Source organism: Excalfactoria chinensis, chromosome 4, assembly GCF_039878825.1.
Source record: "Excalfactoria chinensis isolate bCotChi1 chromosome 4, bCotChi1.hap2, whole genome shotgun sequence".
Taxonomy (NCBI): domain Eukaryota; kingdom Metazoa; phylum Chordata; class Aves; order Galliformes; family Phasianidae; genus Excalfactoria; species Excalfactoria chinensis.
This window is the reverse complement of record NC_092828.1, coordinates 60,804,322-60,826,312: the sequence shown is the minus strand read 5'-3', so window position 1 is coordinate 60,826,312 and position 21,991 is coordinate 60,804,322. Positions and strand designations below refer to the sequence as shown.

The window sequence follows — 21,991 nt, the reverse complement described above, 5'->3', positions numbered from 1 at the left end:
TAAATATATTGCTTAATTTGTATGCTAACGTACCTGTTAAATATTGCATGATTTTTTGAAAAAAGGATGTTCAAGTTGGCTAGAAAATACTGGTTAGCTGTTCTGTTTTTATTTTTTCTTACTTTGAATTGTATTTTCCTATGTACTTCTTGCAGTCTAGTAACAGACATTGGATTAGATAATCTGCTGCTGCTGTCTGAAGCACAATTCATTACAAGCAGTGCCTGAATCAATGAATTTTATGAATTTTGATACGTGTATTGAAGCAGAATATATTAATCAGAAAGTCATATTCTATGATTAAGATAACGTTTCTTCAGTCATTTTATGTTCCACGTACAATTAGACAATAGCAAAGTAGAGACAGAACAGCCATTTAACAGCAGTAATACACAGAATAATTCTTGTTATAAAACTCAATAGAGATATAAATGTTAAACATGTATTTCAAATCTCTTTCATAAAAGCTAACATCACAGTTATACGTAGCTAGTAGTTAACTTTACATAACCTTCCACCTATTCTATTTGTATTTAAATTGGAAAAAAACCACGAGTTTGATCAGCTTTGGTCCTTTTCTATTAGTTATTATTAAAACATAATTTGCTTCAGGATAATACTGTGTCTACACCTGAAACTCATCCCTACTCTTAATTGTTTTATAACCTGTGTTTTGTTTTCCATTAAAGAAAAGAGTATGTTTCAGACTGATTATCTGCAAGACAGACAAGTTTAAATTTTGTGGATATGTGATAATGCTGAATTTTAATCCTGATGACAGTTTGTTTTCAGTAAAATAGAAGTGCAATGGTTGCATTATTCTTGTAAGATGTATACGTTAATTACATCTTTAAGTATTTGCATGTATTCTAAGAGTTCTCATGAGGCTGATCACCGTAACAGAAAATACCTATAAACATTTTGTTACTAAGGAAGTGAAAGAAAAATCAGGTAGATACTGTTATATATTGAAATATTTTCTTATGTCAAATATAAATTGAGTGCCTTTGTTAGTATACTTTTATGCACTATAGTTATGTCATATAAACACAGATGTTTGTGGTATTCTAAACAATCTGCATAGTTACGTATAATTTCAACATGCAAAAAACTAAAATACGACTGTCATTAAAACTGTGGTAGATATTGTGTATTCAGACAGACCTAGACTTGCATTACCTTAAAATGTTCATGATCTAGATAGACTTGAAGTAATACTGAGGCATAGCAGTTCTGGCTCCTCCTATGTGGAGATAAATCAAGAAGTCTGGCATAGTTTACTTACAGGCATTGCTGAGTTGTTTGAATGACTCCCTAAAGATGTGTAGAAAATAATGTAACAAGGGAATGACCTGAATGCCTTAGCTCTTCTGGGATTTCCATAGGACAGAAAATACATTTCTTTTGACCTATTCTGTTATGTTTTGTTTTTCCAGTTTATTTTTAACAATTTACATTAACTAATCTTCAATGTTTTATCTACCAATATTGGTAGTAAATCTATTCCTTGGAGAATGAATTATTTCACTATTGTAACCCTTGACAGGTTAGGAAGAAAACTCAAAACGTTTTAATTTTCCCTTGTACTACTCTGGAAAAAAAAACCTTAAAGATTTTGTATTGGTAATTAATTTTTTTTCTCTTCTTTTACTTCCATTTTAGTATGGATTTCTGTTCTCTTTTTCATCTGCTATCACCTTTGTATAAGTAATAAATATTTTTATAAGGTCTATTAAAAGAGGAATGAGGAAATGCTGGCCTTCTGGAATTTTTATGTATGCTAAAATTTGACCATTGAAAACTCCATTTGCTTTATAGACCAAAATTACATTCCATATGATTAAGTTCATTTTTATGCAAAAGCATATTCTTACTTAAAAATCCTATTCTCTATTTAAATAAATCTACCATATAACATGATCATTAATTTGAAGGTATATTGTTAAAGCACCATAGAATATTTGAGTTGTTGAGATACTAATCCAAGGACATCTTCAGCTTTTCTAGACAAAACATAGATGTAATCTGGTGCTTATTTTCATCTGATCTGAAAAAGTTCAGTGCAAACTGGTACTGGTAGGTTGCAAACTGAAATGTCCTTCAGTGATGTCGAAGATGCTAAAACCAGCAAAATGTATAGTGGCTTACAAGGGAGGAAACAGATAATCTCCACTGTCTGCAACTATTATATTAAATAGAACACAAATGGTTTGAGATATTCTGCATTGGAAGAAATAAGGAGAACTTATTAAGAAATAAGTCTTAATAATTTCTTAAGAAAACTGGACAACCAAAGCTGAAGTCTAAACATATTAAGGAGCTCTTGATTTTAAAGAGGGTTATCATTTCAAAGAAGTTAGCAGAAATAATACATTTTTCTTAAAATACAAGCAAACAAAAATCCCCAAACTACACAAATAGAAAAATTTTGTCAGGAGATAAATTCAGAGCTGATATTTTTATTTAAATGTTATTTCATCTTTGGAGACTCCATGTTAGCAATAAAAACACGATAAATTATTAACTAATTGTAATAACTAATTATATTTATACCCACCAACTCAAATGTTTATCATTATCTTTACTGTCCAAGTAAACACAAGAATACCTCACAGCAAAATCCAGAGATTCAGAATGGTTCTGAAAAGAGTAAACTATAGACGCATTTTGACTTGCTTCTGCATCTTTCACAAACAATAGATTAGCAGTCTATTTACCTAAATCAAGTTGCAATTACCATGAAAAGTTTGTCACTCAGACTCCACAACCTACAGAGTTGCATGACACTGCTTGGGAAAAGAGGAAATAAATTTGTATAATATTGCTGATAAATGCCTAATTTCAGACCTAGGTTAAATGCAAAGCAGTATATGTTGTTTGGAGTTATGCAAAATCTCATAGTGTCTAATTTAATTATTATTTTTTTTTTAATCTAAATGGTAGCCAGAATGTAATGCTCTATCTGAAAATTTTAAAATTCAAATGAGTTGTAGTTATGACCTTATGTCAAGAACACATAATTTATTCATTTCTTTTTCTGAAGAACTCTGGTTTAAGCTCGTTGTACTGTTTCCAGACTTCTGGACTTCTTGTACTTACGTCTCGGGTTAAAGACTTTCTCCTGCATTGTGAGCACTTCATTGTAATGTCAAAGTGGAAACTGTGGACCAGTGCTTGAAGTATTCTCTTTAGTGTTTAAATTTTCTTGCCAAGTTCAGCTAACAGGTATTTATTTTTATTCTGAGTAATAAGATGTTATTTGATAGGAATATACAGATTTGCTTGGCAAATATACCACATTTTTATTTTTATTTTTATTTTTTTCCCCATGCTGCTTTTTTTCTTTCCAAATAGCAACTTCTCCAAGTAGAAGCTCTGCAGTAAGAAATGCTGTTTAGGTAAATTGAGTAACTCAAGATTTAGCAGATGTAATGGAGGTGAAAGTCCTTCAAACTATGCTTAAGATATTAAAAGACACTGTGCTTTTAGGGTGGAATATCAATGATGACTTAGGATTGGTGATGAATTTCAGGGACTGATGCTTGGCTAGCCTGTCATGTTCCCAGTTTGATTCTAAATGCCATTTTTCTAGCAGTGAAATACATAGAGAGGGGTTGGGGGACCCAAAGCAGCTCTTACCACAAACTTTTTATGATCCTGTCCTTGTGAGTGGTGAAATGCAGTGTTAATGTTTTTTCTGCTCTGAGGCTTCTTGGGTTCCTTAGAGGTAGGAGTGAATCCCATTCTTTAGAGTGAGGACAGGTGAGGGACAAGCACTAGCAGAGCTAGTAAGCTTCCTTACCCTGCCTCATTACTGAGACTGGATTTTGAGCTTGAGACATTGCCTCTTCAGAAACTCCCAGGCTCAAAAGGTACTTCGTTACCCTCTGTGCTGACATTGCCAAGAGTGCCAATTAGTTCCAGGAGGTATTTGTGGCTGTAATAGAAATTCCTTCTCTGAGAGAAATAGTAATGATGTCAGGAGCACACTATCAGGTCTAGTCTCACTAAGTCTCCAGTATATTACCTTAGCTGAATGCGTAGTAATTTTGTTAATCACAGTAAGTCACACTACTTGGACTAGAAGCAGGTCTGTTTCACATGTCATGTGTCTGAATCAGCTTTCTGCAACTCATAAGTACTTCCTGAACAAGGTTAGTCCTTTGATTTCTGAACTCATCAATTTGCCTATTATCCCATTGCAGTTATACTGAATGACTGGTCTATTTTCAGATCTATGTACTTTTTCAGTCTGAAAAAAATATATATTAATAAATGAGATTATTTGTTTTATGTTTAATTTTACTTTTTTTTTTAAATATTAATGGATATTTTCTGGTTTTTATTTTCCTTTCTTTCTGCCATTCCATTAGACATTTCTTTCATTGTACATACTTTTTCATTGAAAACTAATGTAAATTACCAGTAAGATGTCATCCCCATGTTACTTTATTGTTCAATTTAATCTTCTTTGCAGTTAGGAAAGATATTTCTTAAATTTGTGTTCATTCCAATCATTATTCTCCTTAGTCCATTGTAAGAAAATAGCTTATGCTTTTTTTCATGTGCATTATTTATTCTTTGCCTGATGCTCTGACATCACTGCCACTCCAGATTCTGCTTGTTTTCCTTATTTTTCCTGGTAATGGGCATTTACTAGAGATATGGAATATATGGAAAGGAATGAATTGTCTTTATGCAGTGGTAAAAGATGAGGGCAAATTATTTTTCCCTTGCATTATAAAAGGATAAGAGACTACCTTTTTGGTCACACATGTGGATTAGAAAGTTAGGGCGCATGAGCTCTTGATCTAGCATTTTGCAGTATGTGATCTGTTTCCCAGATGCTTATTTTCAGGTGATTAATTTCAAAGATTTTTTTTCAGGTGATTCTTAAGGTTACTAGTGACTTCTGCACTACCTTCCTAATGCCTTGAGTAAAACATATTATTGAGTATAGACTTATCTACCTGTAATATGTTTGTTAGGGTCTGTTCATTTTGCAGAAAATAGTTAAAACCTTCAAACTGCAAAAGGTTAAAACCCACTGAACTTGTGTACGTAAAATATGTAAACATGTTAATTCCTTGACCCAACCTACACTAAATGTAAACAAAACTGCTGCTTATATTTAGCGGTTGTCAATTCCAGAGGTAAGCTTTTTAATATTGTAGTTCTAAATGTGTGTACTTATAGTATGGTAGATAATTATTATAGATAAGAATTATAGGTAAGTATTCGGAAAAATATCCAAACCTCAAATATGAAAGACCCCATAATCATCTTTATAAAGGGAAAAAAGAAAACCAAAGACTTATGTTCTCTTTTCAACTTGTGTGTGCCCATTAAATATTGAAAATTGTCTACACTAAGAAACAGTTCAGGAATTCATTTCAATTTGCTCCCTTGGAGTTTTACTAAAATTTCTCCTGATGGGCAGATACTTATATACATTAATTTCTTGGGATAATTTGCTCTCCAACATCAAAAGAAGATTTCCCTAATCAACAGATAGACCTAAATACATAGACATCTTTCATCACTAATACATTTCATCACTAATGAATTAATTAGCAGTGTTCTCCAGAGGGGAATCATTTTTCCAGTTGTTTTTTTTTTTTTTTCCAAGTGAATATCTTTGAAATTCTTTTATTCAATAAACAGCACTATGTCACTAGACATAGAAGGGGTGGCAGAATGACATAGGTCTACTTTTCCCCTGCTTTTGGTCTGGAATAGTACATATCACATAAACTCTGACCCTCATTAGATATAGGGAAATGCTCAGCATGGTCAGTGACACATAAAATTTAAATGACTTGAAATAATAAAATATAAAGTTTTCCTTTTTCTTAAGTTTTTTATTATTTGCCAAACAAATTAAGTATTTCTATTTAATTGACAATGTCATTTTGCATGTGAATACATTCATTTATTTTTTCTGAATTTATTAAATCAAGATCTCTTATAATGAAGAGTACAACTGTTACAGAGAACAACAATTGTAAGTTACTGTTATGAAATGGAATTTGATATAGGATCAGCGTAGGAAACTGAGACGTAGCAGATTTAATTGATTTCACATGGTACTTAAAAATAAATGTGAATAATATATAAAGCAATAAGGATGAACATCATAGAATATATGTTAATCTGTCAGAGTTCAGTGTACGTATGTATCTGGTTCGATGAACTGAAATCTTATAATAGACTTTTGGAAGAGATCAAAAACTGCTGAATTTGGTTTCTTAATCTGACTCATTTCACTGAACAGTCTTACTTTTAAACAGACATTGATGAGGAGAGTGTATAGTCTGATGACTCAAAAAAAAAAAATAATTAAAAAATAAATAAGTCTAACAGATGGCTTAGCTACTACAGATGTAAAAATGCAAATAATTTGAAACTATATTAAGTTATACTTAGTGATTATTCATTTGATAAAGTAGTTTACGTGGCTGTGGAGGTAGCTGGTTTATTTCCCTTAGTAGACAAAGTTTCCCAACAACAACTCTGTAAAATAAAGTTCCTCCTGGTAAGACTAAAAAAAAGAAAAAGGGGGAAAAAAAAAAAAAAAAATGCTTTCCAAAGATGTAACAATTAACATTTGAATTTATTTAGTAGACCACACAGATAAGACAGCTTCTACAAAGTATTTCAGAGCATTTTCAGGACATTTCTAAATTATACGGACTGATGATTCCAACAAAGCTGTGCTATTGGGTGATATTTTGGCCCTGTTGTATCATTAAAGCTTCCATTTGCCTATAGCCTGATTTTGTTAACGAAAGATGATGATCTTGTTTTTAGTTATAAGTTACCTATGACTCTCAGGTGGCATCTAACCTTCTCTCACATGATTTATTGTAAATTCACACCTTCCACTCATTTTGGAAAAGAATATCTTCAGGTTGTTTTTTTGTTTGTTTTTCTTGCTTTGTTATGTTTTTTGTTGTTGTTGTTTTTTAATGTTTTCAAAGAAAACTGAAAAAATTTAATCATGGCTGCTAAGGCTTGCTTTTCCACTGCAGGACATAGTGATGGCTTCGTTAAGTTATTCACATTTCAAGTCAGAAGAGTAAGGTCCCAGGTGTACAATATATAAGGAAAAGACAGTAACGAACTGACTGATAGAGACAGAGCTTTGTAGCCAAACTCCTCTTGGCAGTCGATTTTCTGCAGAGCTGTTAGGAGCAACTAACAGAGAGTCTGTAATGGGAAATCCGACATTAAGTAGGATGATGTGACTGGAACTTTGCAGAGAATAGCTTTGCAACTGTGAACTAAAATGTAGGTTACACATCTGGTCAGAGGCATGTGTCACTGATGGAATAAGAACCTCTGCTATTTCTTAAATGACATTAAAATTAATGCTATACTTCCATCACTTTGCTTCTGCTACCCTGCCACATGGTTTTCCATATTTTACAGTGCACACATCATTTGAGTTCTGAAGAAAATTTGCTTAGTCAAAAAGTCAGCTGTATTCAAATTATTCATAAGGGAAATTGCATCTTAGGCAATTAAAGTATGTGCTGGGCAAAAGAAAATGTTGCTTCCTGAAAGCAAAAAGCAGATGCTTCATCTACTAGAAATTCTATTACAAATTCTTTTCTATTACTAAGTACCTGATATTGAAAAGAATCTTGTTCTAATCAGAGAGGAATCATACAAGGTCATGGGGGAAAACGCTTATTTCAATTTACATTGGTGCTTTTCTACTCTTCATATAGGCTGTCTTCCACTTCTATCAAATACAGAAAAAAAAAAAAAAAAATCAAAATTTTCTGTACATTAGTTTTATTTTCCTTTGAAATGTTGAGGGAGATCAATCCTGAACAACAAAAAAGAGTAGCTGAGAGCAACGGGGCACTTATTTGAAGGTGCAAGAGCACAGGTGCTTTTCTCAGTCCCATCGGTAGCAGGGGAAAATCTACCTGATCAAAATATGGCAAAGATGCTGGTGCCATTTATGGAATTCCATTTTTTGTTTTGTTTTTGTTGTTTGTTTGTTTTAATCACAGTGCAGTTTATATGGGTAGTGTGCATGCTGGAGGCAGAGAGGGTTCAGATAGGGCAGCGTGCCAGGACTGCCAAGGACATTGTGGTGTCCAGAGAAGGACAATGAGTTTGATGAAGGGCATGGAGCATAACTGTGAGGGACCTGGTATTGTTTAATCTGAAGAAGGGAAGGCTTAAGGTTGACCTTATCATTCTCTATAACTACCTGTAAGGAAGTTGTAGTGGGGTGGGGATTGGTCTCTTTTTCTGTATATCTGGTGATGAGATGAGAGGTAATGCCTATGCCTTAAGTTGTGCCATGGGAGTTTCAAGTTGAATATATTTGAAAATTTCCTCACCATGGGAGTGGTGAGGTGCTGGAACAGGCTGCCAAGGGAAGTGTTGGAGGTTTTTAAGAAACATATAAATGTAGCACTTAAGGACATGGTTTAGTTGGCAGTGCTGGTGGTGACAGGTTGACAGTTGGGCCTAGATGATCTTAGAGGTCTTTTCCAACCTTAATGATTCTATGAATTGACTTAATTTTCAGCTTGGTGTGCAGCGATATAGAAAATAGGAGAGCAAGACTGATGTGATCGGGCTTTGGATTCTGGAGTCATGAGCCCCATATGGAAGCAGAGTTAATTTAGCTGAAAAATGTAAGTAGAGTAGTTCTGGAATAAGCAGTGCACTTTCATCATCAGTCTTTGATAATTTACTAAGAAGGGAAAAGAGCTAGGCCATATTTAAAATTAGCCTGAGGGAATAAAGTAGTATACTATATATCTTTTGCCCCCTTAGAATATAAATTACTCTATTCGAGCCATTAAAAAAATTGGTTTCTGCTAGATGCATGTCTAGTTGCAAATCAGCAATTTATGACCTTTACAGCAAAACTGTACTATTTGGGTTGTTTTTTACTTATAAATGAATAACTCCTGTAAGCATTCTGCTAGACATATTTGTTTTTCTTTTTTTAACTGAATTTTGCAAATCTGTATTGAAAAGGTGAATGAAATGAAAATAACTAAAGGCCCTATAGTTCCCACCCCAACAATCTGTTTGATGGTCAGCTGCATTCACTATTTATAGAAGGGGAACCCACTCTTTTCATTTCCTGTCTCCTCTGTCCATAGTGGGTAAAATTTTTTTGAGTCCTGTTAATTCTGTACCAGTCTATTTCTCATATTCAAAGATTTGTAAAATTTCTTTGTCCCGTTTGTTCTCTGCAAACCTCTGGAAGTGCTGAGCAGAAAAGGGATAAGCCATGTCAGACTGTTGCATGTGTTTCCAGAAAATGCAGAAATTTACAGAACCTGGACCTTGACATCTCTTATTGTCTGGCTGAAGGGGCCGAGGTGATGAAACAGAAACCAGTCCTTGTCTTAGAAGATTTTACCCAGGGAATTTGAGTGCAGGAGCGCCTGTGGGCAACTGGGACAAGATTTCTGTTCTTTCTTACTCTAGCCAACCAACAGAGCTGGAGGAGATCTTTGAGAGAAACTACTACTTTTCCTGCTAGCAGAAATCATCTGGTTTAAGGAGTATCTCTGAAAGGAGATTATTATTTTTTTTCTGGTCTGTTTGCAGCCTATTTGCTGAGGTAGTTTTTACATTTCTTAACCTCTTTGGTCCTTTTCTGTTGCTGCATCAGAAGGAGTGCTTAGGGACATATCATACCATTGATTTCCAGGCAGAACCCCACTGGGTTCTGTGGGAATTCTATCTTAAAAATCAATGGCATAATATGACTCAAGATAATAAAAAGAGAGCAAAAGGTCACAGAGTTTAGTTAATCTATGACCTGTGATGTTGGAAAGTTCATTAGTTACTTGCATCACACAGAGAATATACTGAGCAATGCTGTGTATGACTTGTTCAGAGACTGAATGCTTTTATTTTAACAAAGCTAGTTTACATAAATGGTGGAGAACTGCATTTGAGGCACGGAGTCTGTGACTGACCTTACAGTTTATCCAAACTTTTGAATGAACTCTCTGCACTATAGCTATACTTGTCACTCAAATGCAGTCTTTCAATGCTGAAAACTGTTATCTGCTCTTATGATACCATTATAGCTCTTAGGGTATCTTGCTGTTTCTATATCTCTGCAACTTTGTATTTGTCAGAAATTAAGGCCTCCATTTTGCTTTGGCTTTGTGATCTTCCAAGTGAACAATTCAGTTTGCCCTCTTTCCAGTAAGCAATCTCCTTTCACTGGTTTAGGTACTCAGTGTGTGAGATTTTGTTGTTATTTGTTTGTTAGTTTTTCTTTCTGCTTTTATGCCCACTTGTTCATATTTTCAAGAATTTTAACTAAAAGTCTGATTTTTGATGCTGGATGTCATGAAGTTCTGTGGCACTGATTAGTTACTTGAAAAAGATAAACATATCGATGATTGGGAAAAGAAAGTCAATTTATTATATGTGATCTAAATAGATATAAGCAAGAATAGGAATTGGACATTTTTTTATTTTTTTTTTAAAGTTCTATCAAAATGTATATATCTGTTTTATACACTACCCTCTTAGATAAACCACACTGCAGCCCATGACTGTTTATAACACTGATAACCTACTTTGAACATATAACTAGATCTTTGACAATGCAGGAGGTAATTAGTGTTATGGAGAAAGATGCAAAAATAAAACAAAATAATGAAAAAGCAGTGACGCTAGTTTATTGTTCAAGTGGGCAATCAGATGAGCTCACATAAAGTGCAGACAATATGAAAGAAGTAGAGAAAGAAGGGGAAAAGACGTTATAAATGTTTCAAGATTTAACCACTTATTTGAGTGTGAGCTCCCCTTCTTAAGTTTCTACTAAAAGGTTGCTTGCACAGTTCTGTAAGTAATCTGTCCTCATGACTCAGGGGCACATATCAAATGTTTTCAGAATATACATATTCTTCAAAAAGAGTATTTGAAAGAACAGTATCCCTGCATTACTTTGGTTTTTGCTTAAACTATCTGGAAGCGGAATAGTATTAGGGGTATTATCATTTATGTAATTAAGAAGAAATACAGGTAATTCTATGTGAGTAAAATGTAAACATTTTAAAAACCATTGTTGTGGTTTGAGGTTCACAAACATATAGAACATTATACTTGAAGAGAGGGAAGCAGTGGCAGTACTACTCTTAGGAAGTGGATGAAAAATCTTCTGGGTATTAATACAGAAACTTATTGGATAGTAACCAAGGGAGCTCTAAGAAAGAGTTGCAGACTGAATCAAAGCTCAAAACATGTGAGACTGTAGCTACTGATCTCTGACCTTACGAAGTGTGAGATCTTGTATAGCAGCTTACACGGTTCATGTTCAGGTGGATAAGAGTAAATGCTGAGCAAATCTTCAGGTCTTTCCTCTTTCTTCTGTAAACAGTGTCTTGTTTGAACATACCTGGAATTTGTGGATCAGTGTGGGAGTCCAACTGTGGTTGCTGCTGCTTAAAGATAAATAGATATAAAATGAAAATCTATAATCTTGGGGAAAGTAAACTATATATAAAATAAATAAATTATACCTCTGAGAAGAGGTGGATGTTGCTGAGTGAAGGCAGATTGATCTGACAGCCAGGAGTTGCTGGTGATGACTAGAGAAGAGAGAGCAGGAATGAGTCTAATGTGGGAGCCCAAGGGGGCTTTCTGGCATTTTTTTCCCAACTATTTACAAAGAAAATACAGGGGCATCTAAGCCCCAAGCTGTAAAAAGCAGGTACATGCTTTTTACACGATCTGTATCCTCAAGGATAGGGACACTAAGTGCAGTTGCAAGAGTGATGTACTGTGGTATTTATAAAATATGTCCAAATTAAGCCCAATATTTTTACTCCCTTACATGAACAGAATTTAAAGAACACAAGAACAACAACTTCAGACTTTGAGATGAGAAGCAGACAAAAACGAGGAAGGTAAATTGATTTTGTTATTTTTGTTAGCTGCCTATATAAAGCTAGAAAATGATCAAAGGCAGATAATGCATGTGTATGTTTAAACCTCTTCTATCTCATCTATACTACTTATTTGTTTGCTTATTTATTTTTGCAGCTTTAAAATTGAAACTTGAATTGCTCTACGTTGAAAATTTTGCCTTTTTAAATTTTATTTATTTATTTATTTAAACTAATCAAACAAACCAAAATATATCCAAGGGAAAACAGACCTTGTTGAATTTGACCGAATTAACAAATGGGAAATGAAAATAAATAAATAAATATATTTTCATAGAATAAGATTTGTCTTGTGTATTTGACTACAATTTACTATTTATTTCATTCAATCACTCATTTATCACAGGACCTTTTAATGTATGTATCTATCCACAGCACACTTTTGTATATACTAGTCTATTTTCTGGATTAAATTTCCAGTGACCTTGAAGTTCTGCAAATACACTATCAGATAATATGTTTGCCACAACATGACAAGACACGCAAGCAATTTTTACATTATTCAACTAGTATTCTGTAATCTGCTATTATCTGCATTCTGTAAAATGCCCTCAAAATGTGGTATCCACTTAATACTTGCCACAGGATATATCCTGTAGCAAGAAAAAGCCTGCAAACCGTGATTTGGAAGTTTGTTGTACTCCTGCAGAAGCCAGTAACCATATGTATCTTCCCCGTAGTAGGTGTTTGATTTAGAACTGAATGAGAATATTTTTTTTTTTATTTAAGATATATATATATATATTTAAGATCTATATATCTATATATAATTTAAGATCTGTATGTATATATTAAATATTAATATATTAATTATATTAATATCATTGATATTAAATTATATATAGTTTAATTTAAATTTTATATATATATAATGAAACCATGTATCTTTAAGTTTCTGCTCTTTTTCTTTAACTTTTTTTTTCCCCTCTACCATCGGTTGTAGAAAACACAAGATTGATTGGACTTTCAGCATATCACCTTCCAAATGATCTCTGCACAAAGGTATGACAGAAGAAATTGATTTTCACTTTTCATCAATATTTCTAAATTGTAACACATATTTTACACTAAAAAAAAGATGCATCACCCTGTTTTTTGTCAGCATTCCTGAACTAAAGAGCATTGAAAGCTACCAGCTTAGAAGTTTCAGATTAGTAATTTACAGCCTACAAATGGATTTCTTTCTTTCAATGATAAGTCAGTCAGTGAACCATTTATTGAACATGGATGATAGGCAATTCACTCACTGGATGTGATTTTTTTTTTGATTTTTTTTTTTCCTTCTTGGTATTTCTTCTTGAAGCTGGAGACAGTACGAATTTTGATTGAGACTTTCTGAACATTTCCAAAGTTTCATGCTTTATTTAGCTATTATTGGATTGTATGGGAAATTGGTAATCACAGCCTGAACCTCTGATTAATCAGCTGAGGCAAGTGTCAGGTCAGCTGTGGGAGCACAGGGGAAAGTAATTTAGCTGTGCTTCTGGAACGGGTGGAGCTTGACTCCACCTCCTCTGGACCTCATTTAAGGGCTGACCACCACTAAGGCAGCATCTCTTGGAGATTGGTCCCCAGTGGGGATTGCCTCAGCATTTCTCAGTGAAGGCTTCTATATTGGTGAGTCTTTCCTTATAAATAACTTTTTGAATATCTGTTACCAGCTTTGTATTATTCCACCTTACACCAGATGATCTTTGATAAACCGTGATGTATGAACTGAGCATGCCCTTCATAAGCTTGGTGGGTTTTTAAATTATTGTTAATGTTAGAACTTGAAATACTGTTGTAAACCAGTTGAGTTAGAACTACAACTTCATGTGTTCTTCTTCATCATTTTTCCTGACTTGTAACTGATTTCATTGGCAATGTGCAAAGCTGCTCTGATTCCTCATATGTTCTCCACGTATGTTTCTGGCTCAGGTAGGAGAAAGGAGCTTTCGTATCTCCAGGGAGACCACGTTTTCTAGCAAATGTTGACACTCTTCAACATCTTTTCCAGATGAACTTGTTTATCTGTTTAGCTTTCTGCTTTGATGGTTACATTCAGATAAATGTTACTATATATCATGTTTATTTTCCTAGGATTAGATGTGAAAATTTGCATCTGGGAGAAGCAAGAATGAAGCACCTCATATTAGCTTAATAAAACAGCTGAACATGACACATTTTCAATGCCATTTACCTGCTAAACCCATTTTTTTAGGACTTTGTGAGAGTTTGATGTAAAAACTTTATCTGAAGATACATTCTGAAGACTGCCAGAAGACTTTAATATTGTTACAATGTAAACCTAAACTTTAATTACTTATATTTATTATGCACTTTTTGACTGAGCAGCATTACAATACATATTTGTTATATATACACACATATAATTATAAACATAATTGGGGGTGAATCTTACAGAGTATGTAATTTATTTCTCCAAAGATCTAATGATTCTAAGGAACTCTAATGACAGAGAATTCACCACTTTGCCTTAACGTTTTTATTTATTTTTTAATTATTATTTTGAAGTGTAGATATCAAATTCCATAACAACGAAGTAGTTATAAAGCAGGCATGTTTAATGAGTGATGAGCATACACCTGGTGCAAGGGGGATAGCTCCACCTCACCTGCACACCTTTAGGAGAAAGTCTGCTACAGATATAGGCTGAACTAACACATAATTAATAGTTCACAGGAATTTGGATATATATTACATTCCTGAGATTGTATTAGCATGCAGTCCCTCACCCCTTGTGTGTGAGTAGCAAGTTGTGGGGGTGGTTGTAGGATGAAGGCTCGCTGTATTCCTCACTATGGCTCATTGTCTTCCTTGCTGTAAGCTTTTGACCCTGTGGGAGGAGTACTCCCCCCAGCTGGTTCCAGCTTGTCCTGTGGACATCTAATTGCCTTACTGTCTTAGGGCTGTTCCACCCTTATATTTATGGGCTTCATCCCCTTTGTTATTCCAGACCAAGTGTCTGCAATCCCCATTCTTCTAACAACTTCTATATAAATCTTTTCACTACTCCAGTCCCATTTTCTGTGAAGTCCCTTCTCTCATTCTTCCATTTTTTAATTTTTTTTTTATTTTTTAATTTTTTTATTTTTCATTTCCATCTAGGATTCACTACAATTGTTTAGCTCCCTTATCTAAAACACAAGATGTTAAGCTTACCTTAGAGGAATGATATTTTCTGTCCTGGAAACTGATTTGTGGCAATCTTCTTAAAATCAGTTTTCATGTTACTTGCTTGTTGTTTTAAGTCACAGTGCCCATATTGTCACTTTCTGTTGTTGTAATAATTTGTCTCTATCCTAATAATGATTGCTATAATATATTCTCACATCACCTAAGTGTTGGATAAGTGAAGCCTGGAATGGATCATACTGAAGTTACAAAAATTCTGGCTAATCTGGTACTGAAATTCAAATTCCAGAAAGTGATGAAAAAAATTATTTAAGGACTTGAATGTCCTCTTGTTTCACCATACAAAGGGTCTGAAGCATGTACATGGTCAGGTATGATCAAATGTCTGAGTAAGAACACAAACACTGGTTTTATTCATAAATGTTGAAAATAGATTTAAATAATCATGACAGGTAACAGTGATGAAAATATATCACTATGCATTCACTCATTATCTCCAAATACAATAACTGATTGATAGATATATATGGCTGTAGTTAACAATTGAAAGGAGGAAACTGTAAATCTCATAACCTAATCAAATTAGAAATCAATATTTCTTTTCCCTATTTTTTTTTTTTTTTTTTTTTTTAAAGCAAAGCACTGAAGAAAAAACCACCATAGCATTTTAGTCATTTAGCAACACTAAATTAAATTAATGTCTGTGGGCTAGACTATACCTATAAGCATAATAGCTCTCAGGAGGAATGTTTTTAAAGGAGAAAGATGGAAAGGGAAGAGGAGGGAGAAGAAGGAGCAGAGATGGTGGTTTGTTGGTATGCAGACAAATGGGGCTATAGTCACTGTATGCTAATGTGAACAAAATGCCTCAGAGAAAGCCTTGAACAGGGCAATCCCCAGCACTCATTATTGTTTCAACTAAAAAAGAGAATACGTGTGTCTCTTGTGGTTTGTGTAAATACAAGGAAGGTTGTTTTTCCCCAGAGTAGTTAAGTACAGCCACCTTGAAGCATTCTGACAGACAGGAAACCTTGTCTTTCCATCTTTTCTTCCCCCAGCTGCTGGATTTTTGAATGAATTTGTATTTCCTAGGAAATAAAACCATTGATTTTTCTTTCTAAATAAGAGTGAAAACATGTGTTGCTTTTGTTGTTATTGCTGTTGGGTTGTTTGTTTGTTTTTTTTTTTGTTTGTTTTTTGTTTTTGTTTGTTTGTTTCCTAGAGAATGGATATTCTGACTTAAATCCAGCCTTTGCCAAAATAACAGGGAGTAAATTCCCACCTCCACTGTTAACCTCAATAATGTTTCAAATCTTTATACTTGCTATGACATTGCTTCCAGCATCCTTGTTCCTAGCTGCTATTTAGAGGATAACTCAACAATTGATTGAGCTACAATTTCATGGCAGGTTCTTCTTTCTCTTCTTTGCTTCATTTCTCATTCAGTGTTTTCTCCTCTCTCCCTTTTTCCTTTTGCTGGTACCATGTGTTCAGACTCTTTCTGAAGTAGAAACCTGAATCTACTGAATTACCTTCTTGAAAGAAAGAAGACAGGATGTTTGTGTGTGTGTGTGTTTATAATGAATGCATACTGATGTGAAACAGTACATACTCATGGGAACCTCTTGGTGTAAACTGTTAATTTAGTCTATGCATATTTCCAGACCATACGTACAGCTATATTAAGTCAGTAGATAATATCTGTATGATTTTTATTGAAGGGTTAGGGATAAGAAAGTTTACAAACTCTGTGTATAATAAAAATTCATCTTTTCTGTTCCTTCTACTCTTTAAGCTACATTCATTCCACATTCAGTGGTCTTGTGAAAACAGATGTGAGTTCTCTTTGCTGAAACATGTAGAACTACAGATGTATAAAAATGAGAGAGAAATCCATGCAATAATACATTAAAATGGAAACAGTAGAAACTTCTTCATTTAAATAAAATGTTTGTTACTTGCTGTAATAAGGGATATTAAGTTTAATCATTTGTTGTATTCAATTATATTAGCTTTGATAAGAAAGAAGGTTTCAGTAATATGTGATGAAATAAGAATAGGTATGTGAAAGGTGTTTACAGCTATGAAATAATTGGGTTTAATTTCAAAGATGTGAACTAACAGTGTGCATTTTATTAGATAAAATATCTTTCTTATATTCCAGGGACTTTATTCAATTCATTGTTCATTGAAAATCAGATTGTATTGTATTTGCAGAACATTAGGTAAGCTCTTCTGTATTTAATACATGTGGATGGATGCTTATAGGTACATATGGGGAAAAAAAAAAAGATTCTTACAAACTGTGTTGCACTTTTAAAATATTGTGTTGTTTTATTGCTTTTTCTTTACTGTACACTGCAATGAGCTTACTTTTCTATTTCTATTGCTCTTTATTTGTTCCAACTGGTGTAAATTGAAAATTAATTCCTGTGAATTTTTTTAGTAGAAATAGAACATAAAGATACCTGAGCATAAAGGTAATCATAGGAAAGAAAGACACAAACAACAAAATACAGTGAAGACATAAAATGAGTAGTAAGGATAAAAGTGTTACACATTTTGTAACAGGATATTTCCTAGTCCCTGGCCTGTTCTTTATTTGTAGTTCGTGTGTGTGTTTGCAAACTTGTCTTGAACACTAAACTAAATGCAGCAGGTTTATTTTTCCCACAGTGTAAGCAAGCAAACATCAAAACAGTACTATGCTCTTGGCCTTACTTAAATACTCAAGACAAGTATGCCCAAAAGTCTTTTTTTTTTCTTTAATATTTTATTCATGCAAAGTGGTAAGTAGGTTAGTAGGTATAACAAACATACTTAACTCCAAATATCCATATTCTTCTCTATTGCAATGCTACTTTTACATTTCATGTATGTTTCATGCAAATAGTGGATAGCTTTGGTAGAAAAGAAACAGTAAAATAGATTTTTAGTTTCATGCATTTGATAACACATTTTTCTGCTTCTGTAATCTAGCACAGGTCCTTCACACTACTGGGTCAGTTTGGCATTTCTATTTACTCTATTCATTTTAAGTTATAATAATAAAATAGCCCATTATCAAGCCCTTTCATAAGATACTGTTGTTTGTGACTACAGAAATTGTTTGATTCCATTTCTACAAAGAGCTGACACTTGACATACATTTCTTTAAATATGGTATACTTAAGCTTCATAATGTTATATACTTTGACTCTGTATATAAAAGTTTATGTATGTAGAATTCTTTCTAATTTGTGAATTTCATCATGAGATTTCAAAATAACTTTGAGGTGCCAAATTTTTGAACGTCCAAATATATTAAATATTATCCATAATATTTCTCATTATTCATTCATTTTTATTTTCAATATAAATGCATTTAACCATGACAAAAAAGAAAATTATTTGATTCTCATAGTAAAAAATCCAAACACTGACTTTACTGAAGTAGCTCTCTATAAAGCAGATGTGTATGAAAAACAAATTATTTAAATTAAAAATATAAACATTGCAAGGGCTTCTGTGTGACTCATGACATAGGAAGAAGGCTTATTAAAGAATGTTTTCAAAGATCTTTAAATCTTCTTGTTACTTACAATAGCCACTGTAATTTTTTATTTATTTTTTTTCAGGGGTACATTTAGAACCTTAAGCCAGTCGACTTTCTTTAGTCGCAGTCATTCCTCAATAGCAGCACTCTGTACCATATTTCAGCTAATTTGGTGAAGTTGGAAAATCAATTCTGTTTTACAAATACTTATGCTGTGATCATTATCTTTGCTCTAAGGGCTTACATTTGAACACAACATAATTCAGATTAATAATGCATAGTTAATAAATGCTAACATAAGTACCAAGGAAGCACTTTGGTTTCCAAATGAATCTTCACATACAGTTGTAATATCTAATCAATAATTAATTATAAGCTAGTTGACCTAGTAGACTCTTGCTACTTGTACACATTAAAAAGGAAGAATCCGGTAAGCTGATTGGAAAACTAGAAAATATAATGTATAATCACTTTTTCTGCTATCTCTTCACTTGGGCTCAAGATTAAGATTTATTTAGTGTTCAAGAGTCCTTGCAACCACATACATCAAACTAAAAAGAAGATAAATTCTAAACAGGGAAACAAGTATACCAACACAGTGTGTTAGACTCGTGATCTAGTCATATCCAGTCTTGGGCCTGGTATGCTTTCAGGGGACTTAGCTGTGAACCAGCCTTTATGCTTATCACAGTGTCTAAGGTTTCATGGGATATCAGAGTTTGCAAAGCAAGTCATGTCCATTTGGCTGACACTGAGAAGTTCCACACTGTCCTCTTTTGCCTAAACCTAGACTAAATGCTGCAATGAAGACCTTGAAGCTTAAAATGTTAGATCTTTAAAGATATAACCATAATTTCTTACAAGGTCAGAGCTTATTTTTAGACAGTTCACTATCATCAAAGGAAAATCTTATTTTAATATATGAGGACCACTCCAAAAGCAATTCTGCCTGTTTTATTATGTTGGCGCAGTGGTAGTACGTCAGTAGGGGTTGAACCTTCCCACTAATATTGTTACGTTTCATTGCTGTATGGCAGCAGGGGGGCAGTCTGACATAATATCTGACATGGAAGAGTGAGTGAAGAAAATCTGTCAGTGATATTCATTGATGCTTTCTTGAATTCTGGAGACCAAACAGTGGATATTAGTACAGTAAGGCAGTGAGTTGTGCATTTCAGCAGCAGTGACAGCAAAAGGTTCAACTCCACTGATGCAGATTTTTATGAGCGCAGCATGTAGGCTCTTGTTATTCACTGGTGAAAATACATAGCTAATGGTGGTTACTGTTGAAAAACCCATTGCTTAGAAGCACTAAGTGTGCTCTATTGAACAGTGTTTTTGTGCTCTTTGGATCAGTTGTAGTTTCCATGGAAATAAATAGGAGGCATTACTTTCAGAGAGACCTACATAGCTAGTTGTCATTGATTCTTCTGCTAGCAGCTGTCTTCTGCTGGATAGCACTAAAAGTTTTTTGTGATCTTTGAGAAGCTTAAAGAATACAAAAAAGACTTGTCTCCAGAAAACAAGCACATGCTTGTTGATATTGTTGAGTGGAATCAGATACGTTAGTAGTGTTAGCAAATGCTTTGAGTTTTATCAAAATTATTTGATAAAAATGCAAATAATGACTCTAATATCTATCCTATTTAACAGAAATGTGTCCAGTGACTTCCCAGTTATGATTTCTCCTAACTTTAGGTTCTAGTCTGTAGTGGTATCCACTTAACAGGGAACCCCTATTATTTTTCTGGGCTTGTCTGAAGTTAGCTTTTCAGAAATCCAAAGCATGTCTTATCCCTCTTTGATTTTCTGATTGCAGTGTGTGGCACTTCTTCAGTCAATTTGTATGTAACTTAGATCAGAGAACCAAGCTTTGATTAGGTTGCAGGCATCTAGTCAAGATTTAGATTAAAGCTAACTTTATTAATTTCTTATGAGCATAGATACAAAGTTCTAGTTGGACAAATAGGAACAGACCCGGCTCATGGCATCCAAAAGATGGAGTCAAGATCGTGTCATTTTAAGAGTTTGGAAAGGAGAAGGCTGGATCTCACTTTTAAGTCTGAGTTTTTATTTGTTTTACTGATGATAAGCATGAAGATTTAGAACAAACGGACTAGCAAACAAAAACAATAACAGCAACTTCAGCTCAGAATGCATCTTGACAGTTGTATCTCTGATAAAGTATAACATTATGTTGGTTTTTTGTTTGTTTGTTTTTGTGTGCGTGTGTTTTACAAAGGAATCCAGAAACATTTATAGGGTGTTAATCTTGTTTTAGTAAACAGAGAGTAAAGCATTACTTGCTCTGGTAAGACACCAGTCAGTTAGTAGATATACTCTAATATGTAGATAGTTTCTTCATTTAACAGTCATGTTTTAGCAACTTTCTACTCATGTAGTACGAGAACAACTGTCAAACTTTTTACCAATTCATTATATTAAATATGCAGCAAAGCTTATTGTTCTTCATTAGAAATACAGAAGGATGTTAACAGGTTTTTTCTCAAAGGTATTACATGGAGGAAAAAAAAAGACAGAGGCTAAAGCAAAACAAAAAAACAACCAATACTATGGATTGTTACATGTTTGTGTATTTTTAAAGTCAGATGAAAAGTCATGTTTGTCTATTCCAAAGACTTGTTGTACAGTAAAACAGAGTTAATGAGAGATCAACCATTTTGCTCAGAAATCTGAAATTTTGGCAAATTTCAGCTCATCTTCAGTTGGAGCTAGATAAATCTGAGTTTGTCTGTTGTCTGTTGTGATACTTTATAAATACTAAAGCCTATTATCAAACTCTGAAATTAAAATAGCTCTCCATGTTAGGAAACATGAGCATTGATTCATCAGGGTATGTTAGCATGTTTTACTTCTACTCAGGTCAAGACAATGAAAAAAGACGTTTCCATGAGCTGCTTATTGCTCTGCAAGTCTTCTTGTGCTGTGGTAAGGCCTTTGTTAGGACTTCAGAGCTCAAAAGAAACACAAGTGAGTCATATATGCTGAAAGTGCTGTTTATTGTTATTGCCTTTATCATTCATTGTATCTCACTCATTTAAATGAGACATATCTTTCACTGACTTATATATATATGTACACAATAAATTCAAAGGAAAGAAACCTATACTTTTGCTCTCTGCATCTCTAATTTGAAAATATAAGATGTTCAGGAAATCCTGTTAAGCTTGCAACAATCTATTGAAAATTAGCTCATTTGTATGAGCTGAATTGAGCACCAAAATGTCAGGTGTGCTCCTTTTCCCGGCATCATTGCTAATCTATAGTTTTGGTAACTGAAGAGAAATGATGTATAATGAAAATGTCTACTGTGCTGTGTATCATTAGCTATTCCTTATTACAGTCA

General features: G+C 33.7%; 1 long non-coding RNA gene across 1 annotated transcript in view; it reads left to right on the top strand.

Moving 5' to 3' along the window:
- The window catches only part of LOC140252139 (uncharacterized), a 215,833-nt gene extending 202,912 nt beyond the window's left edge, over nucleotides 1–12,921 (top strand). Inside the window, exons 4-5 of the long non-coding RNA XR_011903547.1 lie at nucleotides 11,848–11,912; nucleotides 12,895–12,921. This is a non-coding gene — a long non-coding RNA (uncharacterized lncRNA). The remainder of the gene's footprint in view (nucleotides 1–11,847; nucleotides 11,913–12,894) is intronic.
- The last annotated feature ends 9,070 nt before the right edge of the window (nucleotides 12,922–21,991 follow it).